Genomic DNA, 18,153 nt, shown 5'->3' with positions numbered 1-18,153 from the left:
GATTGCATTTCTTGTAGTAATGCTTCAATTAATGATCCTTATAATTCATTTGCCCTGTTTTTTACCCCAATTTGCAAATTTAAGAGAATTTTGATCATTTAAAATTAGAGTTCATTTAGGGTCTCTGTCATGTTAATGTATGAAAGAGAAACGTTACACACATATTGTTTGCTATATGGAATGCAAAATCTTTAAAGGTCAATATCTCAAAGTAATTTAGAACGCAGAGAGAATCTTATAAATTGAGAAATAAATAAATAAATAAATAAATAAATAAATAATGATAATAACAATAATTATTATCAAATAGATTTTTGGGCAATAGCAATGACTATTAATATAGAGTGACTGAAGCTGTTAGGGTTGCTGGGATATTAGGTCCCTTTTTGGCTAAATTTAATGTCTCAAGTCCCAATGTGTTTTTTTTTTTTTTTTTTTTTACATTTATTTTTATTTCTCTTTGATATTTAGGCATATTGGAACCTAATTAGAATAAAACGTAAGTATCATCTTTTGATATGATGTACTTTAGAGAAAAAGTATGTCCATATACAGTATGTGAACTTGTAGTTTGAACTTACATAAAACACTTTTTTCTTACTGTTTTAATGCATTAATAACACCTACTGTACATATTTTTGACTATCAGAGATAGTAGATAGACTATTTGCTGCACATTTTGAACAGTGAAAAAATGTGTGTGGGACATTTCATATGCTGCAAAACAGTTGCAAGATGACACTGTACGTCTGTAACAAAATTTAAAACATTCAAAGTATTTTAAAAATAATACTGCGTCGTATTGTCGTACTGCGCCTTTAAGACGATTCTTTCCCGTCCACTATTTCTACATGCCTCCTCCCTCAGCTGCGTCAGACAACAGACAGACAAAGGAAGAAGGTCTTACGTAGCGTTTGTGAGATACTACAGTAAGAACTAACCTTTACCCAGTGGCGTAGCGCAAAATGCGGAGGCCCCCCTGCAGGGATCGCTGACGGGGGCCCCTGATGAAGGGGGGGGGGGGGGTACGTCATACGTCAATTTGCATATCACTGACGTCATCACGTTCTACCGTTTCTGTTTAACAGCCTATGGTTAATAAAGGGGTATTGCTGTTTGAATACAGTAAATCATTATAGATGTGTAACGTTAGTGAATGTGCAGTAATCTCTCATATGAAATAAACTCAGACAAGTTCAGAAACTGTCACTAAAATATCTGTGTTTGTGAACAAGAAAAGAATAAACGGTCCAAATAAATTGTTAAAATAAAGTAGAAGTCGGTTTGACTGTACAAGCGAAATACCTTCACACTGCCTGTGCTAAATCATTTGTCGTCGGTACGCAGAGGGGTGATCTGCTCTCGGGCTGCAGGTGGGAGAGGCTGCTGTACGAGGACTGACTGGGCCGCCTGTCAGTGCTGTGAGGTGGGGGAGGGGCCGGCGGCATCACACGCAGCTCATTGAGAAGAGTAGGGACGGTACAGTATGGACAAATGACAGTCTAAAAAATCTCCAATAACACACAAAAAAGTCGCTAGATTTGTCGCTAGGGGGTCTGAAAAGTCGCTAAATATAGTGACAAAGTCGCTAAGTTGGCAACATTGGCTGCAAGCAATCAGAATGAAGTAGTCCACCGCTTGAGAGGTGTTCAGAGAACACAGACGTGTGAACTTTGGTTCCGACCACAGTTGTTCCCAAGAGTTTATTGAAAATCACGACGACGCGGGGCCCCCTAATCACGCGGGGCCCCCCCGCGATGCGTGCCCTGCGGGCCCGTCCGCTACGCCACTGCCTTTACCAATCAGTATTGTGAAGTTGCATTGATGAGTCACACACAATATCTTTACAAAGTTACACACGCACATCGCAGATGACACACACACGCAGGCAGGCAGACAGACAGAGCGCGCTTAGCTTAGTTAAGGCTAACCTCAAGTACTGTGTGGATATCTGTTATGCTAATGTACAAAATAAACCTGATTTAACTTCCACAAACCGGGATTGAAGCGTCTTCTTTTATAATTGTTCTGACACGCGGCTGTGCTGATGAAGTAAAGCTGAAGTAAAACGCTGTAATTAATTACACACATACTCTGTTTTAAAACACTTTAAACATGTGAAACTTACTCTTAATCATATTTGATGATGATTGCTGATCCTAGCGAACAGAACACACCTTTTATTCCCGGTTGCTTTGTGTATGTTTGCCTGGTCTTGTTGACATATACACGCGACTACCGGAACATGTTAATGTGCGCAGCTGTCAATCAATTCGGTGGGCGGGGGGATCGCACACCTACGCAATGGTGCGATCGATTTGAAAACAGCTCCAATTGGCCGACCCTTTTTTTTGTAGTTAAATTGAAAAAAAAGGACTGGGTGTGTTCATATCACCCCAGTATGACGGTTTATACACTATACCAACACACAGATCTGTCCAAACAGCTTGAAAAGTAGATTTTTTACCATAGGTGCCCTTTAAGTTGCATGTTTTTTTGACGGTGGGAGGAAACCGGAGAACCCGGGGAAAACCCATGTGAGCATGGGGAGAACGTGTAAACCCTGCACTGAAATGTTGGCTGGCTTGGTAAGGACTAGAACCAGTAACATTCTTGTTGTAAGGCAACAGTGCTAACCACTTGGCCACCGTGCCACCCATCTAGGAAAAGAGGAGGAGTAGGGGCGGAAGGGGGGATTCTTCAAAACGAAGATGGCTGTCATATGGAACTTAGGGTATTTAAGGAATCGTCTGATTGGTGAATCATGAATTGAATAATGCAGGGCCAGCTGCAAACAATCATGAGCACATGATCCTCTCGACATTAGTTTATAAACAAACTTCACAAATGCCAACTGACCCAGCCGAGGCTCGTATTAGCAACCTTCTTGCTCTAAGGTGTGCTACCTACTGCACCACCGTGATGCCCCACTTTAAACTAATAAAGATTTTAATAAGTCACTTTTTGGAACGTTTTAAGGTAAAAAGTTGTTGGAAGAAAGATCCCATGAAACATAAATAAACAGGAAAAAATGAAAACAAAACATGAATCACAACATAAAATTAAATCACAAAATAAAATTTAATGAACATTAAACTGATGTCTTTTTTACCCTTCTTTTTTTCAGAATTCATATAGCCCACTGAATTAGGCTTGTCATTTAATATAGTATCTACTAACATGTTTTGCTATAAACTATGGTGCAGGAACTCCATCTAGTGCTGATGTCTGGATGGTATCCTGATCATCAGCTCTATCTGCTTTAGTGTCTATATCTCTCTATCAAACAAATTTGTTCATTAATTAGGGACTATAAAGGAGCGAGATCACAGATGCACACAAGGAGCGCCCTAACAGATACACACAATCACAGACACACACACATACTGAAAAAGCTAGGTTGTCAGCTAGCATGTCAGCAACCCTCAGATTTATCTGCGAAAAACTTCATTTATCATCAGATCCTCCATATAAATAAATGTCAGAGTCTACCAAGGCTAAAGCTAACGCCCTGGCTGAGATCCAGCAACGCTCATGCTATTAAACTGGCAGCAACACAGCTATGCTAATGCTAGCATGCTGCCTGTGACCCAGAAATACAAATAATTCATTTTGGCTCCGACATCCTTTTTAGTTCATTCATTCATTAAATTTTCTTTTCGGTTTAGTCCCTTTATTAATCCGGGGTCGCCACAGCGGAATGAACCACCAACTTATCCAGCACGTTTTTACGCAACGGATGACCTTCCTGCCGCAACCCATCTCTGGGAAAATCATTTGTAGTTTTGCGAAGAAATTAATTTTGTAGTATTATACAGTTATGTTATCTTATTTAAAAAAAATAACTATGAGTTTATTTTACACTTCATTTTGTCGCCACAGGCTTGCTTGGTTTAGGACTTGTAGAGCTGCCCATCGGTGGATTTGCTTTTCAATGTAGTGAAATTTAAACCACACTGAACTGAACTTCAACTCTGAAAACTGGACTGACAGCTTTAATTTACTAGAACGTCTATGTTAAGCTGACACAATCTACGTTGTAAAAGCATTATAGAAATAAAGATGAAGTGAATTAAATTGAATTACTCCCATAGCAAATTATGTTACTTGTTTTAAGGAAAAAAAATTAAGGATTTTTTTTTTAACACAAATTTCTGAAAACAAAAAAATTTATCTGTACTTGTAGTTGTTTCTTGATATTAAAAACAAGGCAAACAGTAGTTTAGTTGTTTTTAATTATTATTATTTTTTTTTGCAGTGTAGTAAAATTGCAGTTACTATGGGTTGTTGGCATATATATATATATATATATATATATATATATATATATATATATATATATATATATATATATATATATATATATATATATATATATATATATATATATATATATATATATATATATATATATATGTATAATCACAGATTTGCCACAAACCACAGTTAAACTATGGTTAGTGTAGCAAACACATGGTTGTGGTTACTACAGTTTAACCTATACAAAAGTCAAGGTTTTTGTTTACATTTGTAGTAAAATTTAATTAAAATATTCTAGTTATTAAAACATGGTATTATACAATATGATGTAAATAAAACGCACAAAACCAAGTTGTCTGAAAGAGATCTCTAACCTAATTAGGGATGAAGCAACTATGGTGCATAGGCCCTATTCAAATAGCTCTTTTTATTCATTTGAATCTCATGTTTTAAATATTAATCTGGGAAATGAACTGCCAACTTATCCAGCACATGTTTTACGCAGCGGATGCCCTTCCAGCTGCAACCCATCACTGGAAAAACATCCATACACAGTCATTCACATACACAGACAATTTCATTCATTCATTCATTTTCTTGTCGGCTTAGTCCCTTTTTTAATCCAGGGTCGCCACAGCGGAATGAACCGCCAATTTATTCAGCACGTTTTTTACGCAGCGGATGCCCTTCCAGCCGCAACCCATCTCTGGGAAACTACAGACAATTTACCTTACCTAATTCACCTATGAAACTATATCTATATGAAAGGAAGTTAAATAACTATTTTGTTGAATAATTAAAAAATTATTTTTATGATTATAAAATGTTTAGTTTTTCCTGTAAATTTTAAAAGTGACATTGATGTACCTTGCTCTTTCTGGGAAATTTCTACTTAAAGTGTAGCTTACTTATTTTGGGAATGTCCTTTTGTTCAATCTTTTTGGATTAAAGTGCTTTTTTTAAATGCTTTCATTATCCAAAATAATCCTAAACATTGTTTAAGACTTAATCAAAACACCTTGTTTTATGTAATACCCCAATGTATACTGGAAAGTTTTAAATCTGTAAATGTAAATGAATGTAAACCTCTTTTTAGCATATTCAAACAAGACGTATAAGGCTAAAGAGTGATGTTTCAGCCTGATCTCACGAGAAAACGCAAGTATTTTACGTTTTGCCAGTTTTGTGGCTAATTCGTACGAATTCGTACGAGTTCAGTCGTACGAAATGGTACTATTTTAAAAAGGAGGCGTGGCACCTGACCCCACCCCTAACCCCAACCGTCATTGGGGGATAAGCAAATCGTACTAAATTGTACGAATTAGATCGTACGAATTCATACAAATTAGCCACTAAATGAAAAAGTTACGAATTGCTGTGAGATTGTGTTGAATGTTTAAGCTCCTAGAATTTGTGCTTTATGCTTTGTATTTAATAGGCCTATTCATTTTATGTTAATATTAACCTCTCGTTTCCCCTTATTTCTCTCATGCACTTGATATATATTTAATTCATAATTATCTTATTGTTTAAAAATAAACTAGCTAGTAGAGACTGTTCTGTTTTATTTGTATTGTAAATATTTTGTTATAAATAAAAAAAATTCAAAAATAAATGATGATGACACCATTTGATCGGTCATCATGACTGCCACAACTTTGAGGCCTGAAGTGTCCGGTATGACGCCTTCGTTTTCAACTCCCCCCTCGCCTGCGCATGGCTAATTTAGTTGATCACTGGCTGCAGCTGGGGTTCAAGTCGAACGCACCTTAAGTTTGTGATTTGATGAAAACACTAGTCATCTCAGCACATTTAGTTAGGTTTTCCTAAACCAAAATAAAAGTAAACTGCAAACATTTCTTACTTTCTTTTTTGTAGTCTTGTTTTCTTTTGTAGTTTTTAGCCACCAATGCACTTATTAAACAGGTATCAAATATCAATACACTGTTTCCATTACAGAAAGATGAGAATCTAATGACAAAGCAGTTGCTTCATACAGTTGTACTGCACATATCAAATCATCAGATCTGCAATTAAAATAGCTTTAATGGTTAATAGAATAAAAATCACATCTACAGTTACACTCCATTACCCTGCCGAGGACATATTGCTCATAAAAAATGACACTACACTTTCAAACGTGACTCTTTATCTTGCCAACAACAGCAAAAAAGGGGGCAAAATATCCTCAGCACGTGGCAGACCATATTGTGCATGTGTATTAGCGATGGCTGTGCCCAGATGTCCACTGCACTCAGCGAGCGGCCATAAGGTCAAGGGTCATGGTGACCTTTGTCAGTTAGGACGATGCGCGTGGTCACTGCTTTAGTAGCATATCTGGAGGAACAGATGGAAGGAACGACCCTCCCTTCCCCCCTCAGAAAACCCCAATCCACTTATAAACCAAGACAAATGAAGCCTTGCTCATCCTGCATCTATAATTTCATAAAGATGTACAGCAGGGGGGAAAACAGCTGGAGAAATATTGTAAATAGAACAAATAAAGAGCTTTGCTGTAATATTATGAAACATTAATGCTCAGTGTCAACATATGGGCCACTATGACATCATAAAGGCAGAAATATTTTATTCTGTTGTATAATTGGGATCATATCTATCTATAAATCAGGCCACTACAGTATGTTTTATATTATACAGTAGCATGTAAACAAAAAACAATTTAATATAAGCCATGTTTTATAGAAAATATTTTATCATTTGGAATGAATAGGGTAGGGAATATCATTAAATTAATTATGATTAAAATATAAATACAACTTACATTAAGCATATGACACTGTTGTTTTTTATTGTATATGTAAGCAGCAAAATTATGTTTTATCAAACCGCATTATTAAAAAATACACACATTATATTATATTATATTATATTATATTATATTATATTATATTATATTATATTATATTATATTAAATTATATTATAATAATTTAATTGTATATTATACTATATTACATTATATTATATTATATTATATTATATTATATTATATTATATTATATTATAATATATTATATTATATTATTTTTATAATATATTATATTATTTTATATTATATTATATTATATTATATTATATTATATATTATATTATATTATATTATATTATTTTATATTATATTATATTATATTATATTATATTATATTATATTATATTATATTATATTATATTATTTTGAATTATATTATATTATATTGTATTATATTATTATTTTCAAGATTAATTTTAAATAATAATAACTCAAGACATTCGTAAAACATAACTGTACTATAATATAATTGTGTGTTTGCATGTTTGTTGAAAATGTGATTTATTAAATATTTAGTTATTAAATATTCTAAATGCTTGTATAAATAATCTATTTAACAATTATAATGAAGAAACTCTTGTACACAATATCCAAATTCAAATTTCTAAGGATTAAAAGTGATCTTGAGTATTTTATACCTTATAAATTATGTAATATTTTAATTGAACTAAATCACAACAACAACAAAAAATGTTATGCAAGTATTTCATATTGCAATAAAAAAACTCAATTCAATCAAAAATCAAAAAATCACAAATCAAAAAAGCACATTTCATTATTTTTACATTTTTATACAAACTATTTTTAATGTAAACATTATGTAATAATTTATTTGTACCTTTCAATTGTATCTCAGATATTATTTTACCTATTGTGTTAAGTATTTAGCTTTCTAAATGTTAAAATGAACATAAATAAGGAATATTTTTTTACCTCCAAATCTGCGCAGAACCCAATAATATAATTATTATGTAATTGCTTTGTATTACAGTAATGAAAATTCCATTTACAAATGAACTATGTTCAACATGCTAAATATAAATGCTGAATAGTTTTGCTTTCACAATCTCAAGAAATACAGATTTTTGGATTTTTACAATAACAAATAAATGTGTACTACATAAAGCACACATTAGACATGTATTAATTCATACACTATTTTACATCTCAAAAAGTAATGAACTATTATTGTTAAATTATAGAGTTTTACAATAACTCATAAAAACGATTACATCCAGCTTTCTAAACATACATGCCAAAATAATCTTAAAAACCAAACTGAAATATGTGGCAAGCATTTCCCTACAGAACTCTAGCATTTCTTCAGATAATAGTAGCAATTCATTTTTGAAGATACAGATCTTAATGACAAGAATATGAGCGTTGCTGAAGTGTTTGTGTGCCGAACGTCTTAGATACACTGGAGGAGAGCTGTGAGTCTTTCACTCTGTTATTAGTGAAGTGTGCAAGACAAAACTATAGTATAAGTGACCATTTAACCAGTAGGGTCATTATCCTCTCACTTTTAACCCTCTCGCCTTATAAGTGTGTGCGTGTGTGTGTGTGTGTGTGTGTGTGTGTGTGTGTGTGTGTGTGTGTGTGTGTGTGTGTGTGTGTGTGTGTGTGTGTGTGTGTGTGTGTGTGTGTGTTTGTGTATGTGTGTGTGTGTATGTGTGTGTGTGTGTGTGTGTGTGTGTGTGTGTGTGTGTGTGTGTGTGTGTGTGTGTGTGTGTGTGTGTGTGTGTGTGTGTGTGTGTGCCATCCCCCTGGCCTGATAGCCATTGTAAAGCCTCAGGGAACAGCCCAAAATCAATAATGTTCCACTCCTCCATCTCTCTCTTCATTTAATAACTTGCAACCTTTGTATCATTGTTCAGCTTATCTTTCTTCATCTACCAAACCTCATTGTCTAAAATTCATCCTTTTCCTTATGATTTCCCCCCTGTTTGGATTGTATAATTATGTTCATGATCATGAAATGACTTTATAAATTGACAGATGTAACCTGCCTATTTTAAATTGATATTAAGATTTAAAATGTAAGTTTATATTAATGTGTTATTAATTGTTTATAGCTTTGTTGTTGAGGTATTTCTTTTTCTGTTTAATTATTATTTCCTAAATCACATTTGGCCATATTTAATGTCTCTGTATTGTGACTTTTTAACTACAAATATTATAAGTAGGTAAAATAGATTGAAATATTAAAAAATGCAAACCAACCTGAAAATAGAAATTGTACAGTTTTGTGTAATAACAAAGAAACGACAACAAAACAAAAGTATTTTTCTTGTAATTATAATAATAATAATAATAATAATAATAATAATAATAAACAAAGTGGTTCATTCTGCTGTTACAACCACAGTTAAATAAAGCGACTAAGCCGAAAAGAAAACCAATGAATGAATGAATGACAATAATAATAATATAATATAATATAATAATAATAATAATATATTAATAAATAAACAATGTGTTAAAAATAATACATTGTTTTTATAATACAATATTTGTATTTTATTGTAATAATGATAATAATAATAATTATTATAATAATAATAACCCTTTAACTGCCTGCTCTATCAAATGTTTGACCATCTTTTGACTGTTTTAAACAGAGACTGTTAAAGAATGACTGTTTCAAATAATGGTTTACACAGCATAGTTGGCTTACAAATAAAGAAAATCAAACAAATATAATCCTCTAGCACTATTACACTTGATTTTGGTTTCATTATAATAAAAAAAACAACAACAAGAAAACATGTAAAATGAGAATCTGAAATATTTTATGCCAAAATAAAGACAATTTAGTTTTTAAAATGTTTCATTTTGATTCAGTTTTTATATAAATTGATCTTATTTTTATATGTTATGATTATATGTATTAATTCTGGTACTATTTCCATAAATTGACATATCAACCATTTGGTAGTGGTTGATATTTTAGAAATTATGAGATGTGTTGGGGAAAAAAAAATTTCTTGGTGCATGGGGCAGTTAAACAACAATAATAATAATAATAATAATAATAATAATAATAATAATAATACATTGTTTTTGTTATTATTACTTATTGTTGTTATTATTAATGTAAATAATTAATAACATCATTAATAATTATTAATAATAATAACAATGAACTGTATGTTAATAACATTAACAATAAAATTGCAGTATTAAATGTATTGCTTTATTAGCTGTAGTAATTTGAAGGAAATAACTAAATAAATAAATAAATAAATAAATAAATAAATAAATAAATAAATAAATAACGTTTTAGAGACACTTTTAAAAACATTTAGCCATTTTACACAACTCACAAGAATTGTCATGTAAATTTGATGAACAGTAAATTAAATTGTAACAAAACAACTGAAAACAACCTGCAACAACCAATTATTTAATTCTATGTTATAATAGCACTAAAATTATTTATAAATTAATATTTACAGTGCATGTTCATTTTAACACTTAGAAAGCTTAATGTAATACATTTTGTGCATTTATTAGTTATTGTAAAATCCAAAATATTCTATCAATTTATACATTTCTAAACTGTATTCATTAAAGGAGATTAATGTAAACAAGAACAAAAGCTTCAGATACACTTGTGACAATGCGTAGCCTAAATAAATGTATACAAATTAATTTGAACTTAATATTTGCTTCCTGCGGCATTGTGTATCCAAAGGCTTCTTAACGCAGCAGTTATTTCCTTCTTGAAATCATAATTCTCTGTCAACTTGTGTTTTAAGCGTCTCGCAGTCTGGCTGTTAGAAAGAGAAAGCTTACCATAATGTACAAGAAAAGACAGACAAAAATGCATTTACTCAGTCTTTCGAGGCGCTGGTGGGTGAAATCAATAATGAGACGCGCAATTTTGAAAATGGTGCGAATAGATTGTGTTCATACATAAACCCTTCGACTGCACAAGCCAGTCTATGATGTTTTCCTGAAGAGAGAGAAATGTAGGCAAAAGGTTTCCGAGACAAACTCAGCTTTTTTTTTCTTCTCAAAGCGTTTAAACCTTTCTTTGCACAAATGTTGAGCGTCTGCATTCTTTCCAATGGAAAGCCCAAAGGTTTTCTTGTATAAATCAGGGGAGGGGAGAGACGCGGCTGCCATGAACAGGAGTCCAGTATTGATTTCTTTTTGTGGTGCAGTCCTATTTAGCTGCTGTCAAAGCTACTTTCCACTAGCCGGAGTCAAATTGCCGTATTTACAGCAAGAGCCCTTGTGGAGTGGACTGCGAGCATTCAAACAATAAGCCTTTTCAAGACAGACAATCCAAAATATCTGTCAGAAAAAAATAAGAAGGAAAAAAAAAACAACTCGGAGTACAAAAGATTTCGCTCCAACTTTCTTCTAAACAAGTGTATCGTTTATTATCATACTAAAATAAGATAGCGGTAGGCTGAGCAAATTCTGTGCGCGCGCGGGCGTGTGTGTGTGTGTGTGTGTGTGTGTGTGTGTGTGTGTGTGTGTGTGTGTGTGTGTGTGTGTGTGTGTGTGTGTGTGTGTGTGTGTGTGTGTGTGTGTGTGTTTGGAGTTAAGAAGGCTACTTCATACTCGACTTTAGAGATTTAAGTTTAATTGTTTTTCTTCTTTAAAGAAAATAAAATCCACAAAATATTGGACCTTTTCTTCCTTGTGCTTAGTTATTTTTTTATTTTGTACTACTTTTAGAATCGGTTGTCTACAGGAAAAAATGCAGACAATTTCTAAAGCTCAAAAAAGCAACAGTGATAATTTTAAAATGGATGACTTTGGTATATTTTACTTATTTATTATTTTTGTGAAGGACAAGATATTGTATTCTTTGTTAAGTAATTGTTTTTATGATTATGTTTAAGTCCTTCACTCTATAAAATGTTTTTTTAGTGTTGAGTTCTCCTTAGTGTTTAAAGGACACGTTTTAAAAATGTAAAATATAAATCTGTTGGTCTTTGTGTTAAAAATATGCCAAAATCACACATTCGCCATAGAAAGTTTGGTAAAACATAACCACTTTAAAAAATGCTGGGTTCCACACAAACGATTTGTGTTACAGTATAAATGAATTAAGTTATCTTAGTTTTGTACAAATTTAAGTGGATTAACCATAAATAAGTTGTCCCAAAACAAATAATATTTTTTGAGTGATGTTTTGAAATAATTTTTTGGAGTTTAAGTTTCTTTTTCTGTTAACAGTAGGTGGTTTACTCATTCATTCATTCATTTTCTTGTCGGCTTAGTCCCTTTATTAATCCGGGGTCGCCACAGCGGAATGAACCACCAACTTATCCAGCAAGTTTTTTTAAGCAGCGGATGCCCTTCTAGCCGCAACCCATCTCTGGGAAATGGTTTATTCTCAATTAAACATAAAATCTAAAATATTGTATGGCATACTTAAAAAATAAAGATGATTTAGTATTAAAATGTTTTAACTTGGTCATGTTTTTAAATAAATTGGTCTTACACTTCATATTTTCAGATTTGTCATAGTATATCTATTTATTCTTGTACTTTTAGCATAAACCAACATATCAACCACTTGGTAGAGGTTGATATTTTATGAATTATGGGATGTCTTAAAAGAAAACACATTGAGTGTGTTAACTAACAACATTCAGAGTAGAGAAATGCAATAAATTTTATTATTATTATTTATTTATTATTATTATTATTATTTTTGGTGCATGGGACAGTTAAAGGGATAATAATAATAATAATAATAATAATAATAATAATAATAATAATAATAATAATAATAATACGTTTAACAACAATGACATTTGCTGCTTGTTCAAATTACTAATGTAAAATGAGTTAAAACAAAACAACTCCTAAGGCGTTTTTTTTTTTTTTTTTTTTTTTTTTTTTTTTGAGGAGGGGGGGGGGCAATGTTATTGTTTTGTGCTCAATACACTTAGATTTGTAAAAGCTAATATGTTAACTTCATTATTTCTTGTTGTACAAGCATTTTTTACAGTGTTGTTTTGTCTTGATTATCTTTAGATATTGGTTATGTGAAATTGCTTATTAAGAACTGTACTAAACAAACAAAACAGACACAATTCTCCATATCATATTGTTAACATTATTACAATTTATACAGCACATTCAGCATGGTTTAGGAGTAGAACTGTACCTCAGAATGCTTTTACAGAGTGTTATTATAATTTTTGCTTATAGTAATTTTACATAATGTAAATAGGATTCTACGATTTTAATTCAAAGCAATCCCTTTTCTTATCTAAAACAATGTTGTGATGTAACCGTAATTTGATTACCATATTTAAAAAGTCAAGCCACACTTTTTTCTATAGTGTTTTATATAGTGTTGTGCCAAAGCTACATGGATACAACAGAAAAAATAACAATATTTGAGATTTAAGGAATAAAAGCTAATTATATTTAACATTTATGCTGATATAAATCACATTAGCTAGGTACCAGAGTAAACAAATGACTTGGATTGCAGTACTCCCCATCCATGTGTGTGCGTGTATGTGTGTGCATGTGTATAATGCACCAAAACTTTCCACAAAAGGACGCGTGTGTGGAGAAGAGATTTGTCCCACTGCGTGAAGGGCCTCTTTATTCTTCTGTGACACGTGTGAGGAGAATAGGACACACGGAGGAAGGCGTTGAGTGTGAAATCCCAGCACTCGTCCATTGTGTGTGTCATTTATTCTGAAGAGAGGCTCCCCTTTACACACACACACACACACACGAGCATGCACAAACACACGCTGAGGGGTCGACGGGTGGTGGAGGTCATTGTCATGGACACACACACATGCCACACAGACACACAAAAGTCTTAAAAATCAAGAGTGTATTATTGAAGGTGGTATAATCGGTTATGGATGTGAAGAGAAATAACTATTTAGACATACATGTAAGTTAGTTCACTATTTTAATTAACAGTTCAAATTTTTTTAGTCTGTTATTTATTTTTTTTTCCCTTTTACTTATAATCCTAGATTTTTACCACTGATTTATTGTTATTGTTTATAGGATTAGTTTGGAAACTAAATTTTCAGTTATTATATTTTAATGTGAGCTACTAAAATGAGTTTTAAGTTAATGGTCTTGCACAATTTAACCATTTTAATATGCTGTTTTTGCTAATGTTGTTAGAAACATCAATATAATAATAATATAAAAACATATTAGCAAACCAGAAAAAAAAAATTCTTTAAAAACTAAATATTCACATTAGAAGGACACAAAAAAAAACTAATTTTCCACAGCACAAACAGCCAAAATATAACAATAAAATACAATAGAACAATAAAAATACATTTATATTACTTCAATCTTGTCATTTAAACCCTAAAAATATATAAGTCTTTAAAAATAATAATAATTTAGTGCACTATCGCATTGAAAACAAGTTTAATTGTCTCAGATTCTGGATAAAATCTATTACGCAACAGTCCAAATTTCATTCACACACTTGCTCATTTTATTTGTTTCCTTCTGCTGTCAGATCCAGAATAGATTTGCTGAAACAAAGCAGCTCTTCTTCATCAGCTCTTTATGAATTAGTTGAGTGTTTGCTATTGATCGCAACATACACAGTTCATTGTTGGGGCTTCTTGTTCATTTGTTCAATTTAATCATGAAAAGTCAAACTGTTGTGACTACAGTCAATTTCTTAGTGTATAAAGCCTTACAAAGATTTTTTTTGTCAGGTTTATTTTTATTATTATGTTTACTTAAATGCTGAAATTCTTATAAATAGCGGCAAACTATGTTGTGCACTTATTGAGATGTCTTGTGTATTTAATTCTATTTTGTCATTAATTATCAGTAATAAAAATCTAACCTGAAAGCAAATGCATGAAGCACTGTAGAACCCAAAATAGATAAGGTGACTCAAACCATTTGAGGAAGCCGATTGCAACAAACCATTTAAGTTCAAAAACTAGTCTTAATAAATACTGTGAACTTAATCCATTTGAGTAAATGAAGCAATTTGAGCACAGTAAAACCCAATAAATGAAGAGAACTCAAACCAACTGAGTACTGTAAAACCCAATAAGTTAAGGCAACTCAAACCGTTTAAGGAAACCAATTGCAATAAACAATTTGAGTTAAATTACTTCTCTATATGATTACTGTGAACTTACTCCACTTAAGTTGAAGTAGTAAGGTATTAAATTAACTTATTATTTTCAGCATTGAGTTAAAAATTCTTTTCAAATGAGAATTAACTTTTTAGTACATTTTGAGTTAACTACTCACTTCATTTGATAAAGTTGACTGTTGTGTTTTACAGTGTATATATATATATATATATATATATATATATATATATATATATATATATATAGAACCCTCCATTTTTTACTGTGTGTAACAATGTTTTGTTCTGTAGACTATTGAAAAAAAAATTAATCGAAAAAAAATATAATTTTGAACATAAAATGTTTTTTGAAAAATTTTAAAAACTGCTTTTATTCAAGCCGAAATAAAACAAAGAAGACTTTCTCCAGAAGAAAAATATTATCAGACATACTGTGAAAATTCCTTTGCTCTGTTAAACATAAATTGGGAAATATTTAAAAAAGAAAAAAAAAATCAAAGAAGGGCTAATAACTCTGACTTTAACTGTATATATATATCTTTAAGTGTTTATTTTGTCACACATTATCACTTTAGTGATTTAACTTTAGTGTTTATCAGATGCATATTGTTTAAGGCTTACTATTATTCTACATATTTTGTACTATACTATATTATATTACTCTATTTTTATTCTATATATTATTGTTATCTTTTAATCAGTAATATATATATATATATATATATATATATATATATATATATATATATATATATATATATATATATATATATATATATATATATATATATATATATATATATATTATAAATATTTTTCTATAAAATTTTATTGTACAAACAGTAAATTTTTTTAGGAATATAAATATAGTATTTTATGACTGTGTGTGTTTGTGTGAAAGAATTGTTAACGTGAAAAGTAGCAGATATTTAAAACTAGGGCCCGCAAGCCAAAGTTGGCCCATGGTAATGTTTGATCTGTTCTACCCTCCAATCAGAGAAGAGAGTACGGTGAATGTCTTTAACTTTAATTTCTAATATAGCATAACCTTCTTTGATTGTTTGTTTTATTGCTGAGCTACAAAAAAAGTTAACTAAAATTAAATGTTTCAATTTAATGTCTGATGTTCAAAAATACTGTAACTACTGCAATCTATGGACACACTGTAAAACCCAACAGACAACGTTATCAAATGAATTAACTTAAAATGTACTGAAAGTTAAATTAAATCTAATACTAATTTGAAAAGAGTCTTAAACTCTGTGTTGAAAGTAATGAGTGAATTGAATACCTCATTACTTCAACTTAAATGAAGTTTACAGTACTCATATAGATATGTCTTTCAACTCAAGTGGTTTGTAGCAATCGGTTTCCTTGAAAGATTTGAGTTCCCTTAACTTATTAGGTTTTACAGTATTCAATGATCTGAGTTCTCTTCATTTATTGGGTTTTGCTGTGCTTAAATTGCTTCGTTTGCTCAAATGGATTAAGTTCACAGTACTCATTAGGATTAGTTTCTTAAATCAAATGGTTTGTTTCAATTGGTTTCCTCAAATGGTTCAAATTACCTTAACCTATTGGGTTTTATAGTGCAGAGAACAATGCCGAAGAACTCCAATCTGTTATAAATGGGACTGCTTTTGTTTTTACTGTTATAAATGTATTATTGAAAAATACATTAGTTGATATAAAGCAGGGTTTTCTACTTATTTTAAAATATGACTAATTACCCATGGCAACTTTAATGTAATACAGTTTGAAATATTTACCTTTGGTCAACAGCCCTCAATCAAGTTTTCTTTTTGACCTTTTGAAAAAAAAAAAAAAAAAATTCAAAACGTGCCATACAAAAAATAATAATAACATGAATAATAACAATTATTATTATAATAATTATTATTATTATTATTATTATTATTATTATTATTATTATTATTATACATGTTTGAATGACCCCTTTACAATAAGGCTTCATTAGGTAATTTAAGTAATAAATAAATACTGTAATAATTGTATTGTTTATCATTTGTTCATGTAAGTAAATACATTAACTAACATTAACTAATTCAGCCTCATTGAAAGTGTTTGAAATGATTCAGTTAATATAGCTAATCAAGTGCAGAAGTATAGTGAAAATAAATATACCCTATTTTTTTTTTTTAACAGTAAAGGGGTTGAACCCCAAATACCTAAATTAAATAGGAATAAATACATATTATATTTTAAATATGAAATCTGCTACAAAATTCTGCATTTGCATTTCAAGCTGCTGTATTGAATAATACAATACGAGTGTGCTATGAACTGCAGAAGGAATAGTAAAAAACACACATACACACACACAGGCACACACACCTACAATCGACATTTCATTGATCTGCACACACACACACACACACACTTTCCTCATAAGCTGCACATGTGACTCCTCCCCTCTCAACAGCATCACGGTATGTTTATCACACACACATACGACAGCAAATCGCACCTGCAAACCCCCGCTTATTCTCGTGTAGATGGCATTGGTATTATAGTAAACGTGAAATGATTTCTTCAACATCGCCCAGAAGAGTAAAATATCCAGCGCTCTTACCTTAGACTGGAGACGGAACTGTGTGATTCTTCCTGTCGCAACAATCTCCTGCATATCGGCTGTTTCTCGCCGTCGCTCTCTTTCAGTATAATGGTGAGAGCCCACCAATCAATTAGCCCTGCCTTTGATTGATCAGGCCTTGTTTTGGTCACTATTCGTTCAGCCACACACACACGGTTTCATCACTCTGTGGTTTCATTGACACGACGATGGGATCAATGCGTCTTTGTAATTCTGTGGTGTGACTAAGGGAAAATAAGGAGGCCTAGTAAAGACAGTGACAATGAAAACACACACGTAGGATTGTTCAGCCGTCTTCGAGAGGATCTGCTATTCTGTGGTTTAGTTTTTTTTATATTAGAAAATTTAGCAGACATTTACTTGTAAA

At 31.5% G+C, this 18,153-nt stretch overlaps 1 long non-coding RNA gene across 1 annotated transcript in view; it reads right to left on the bottom strand.

Moving 5' to 3' along the window:
• LOC141378759 (uncharacterized) overlaps positions 1-17,854 on the bottom strand; it is a 120,162-nt gene extending 102,308 nt beyond the window's left edge. The window contains exon 1 of the long non-coding RNA XR_015515210.1: positions 17,766-17,854. This is a non-coding gene — a long non-coding RNA (uncharacterized LOC141378759). The remainder of the gene's footprint in view (positions 1-17,765) is intronic.
• Positions 17,855-18,153: the final 299 nt, after the last annotated feature.

The sequence above is a fragment of the Danio rerio genome, chromosome 18 (assembly GCF_052040795.2).
Source record: "Danio rerio strain M-AB ecotype USA chromosome 18, GRCz13ab, whole genome shotgun sequence".
NCBI lineage: Eukaryota > Metazoa > Chordata > Actinopteri > Cypriniformes > Danionidae > Danio > Danio rerio.
This window is presented reverse-complemented; position numbering and strand designations above follow the sequence as displayed.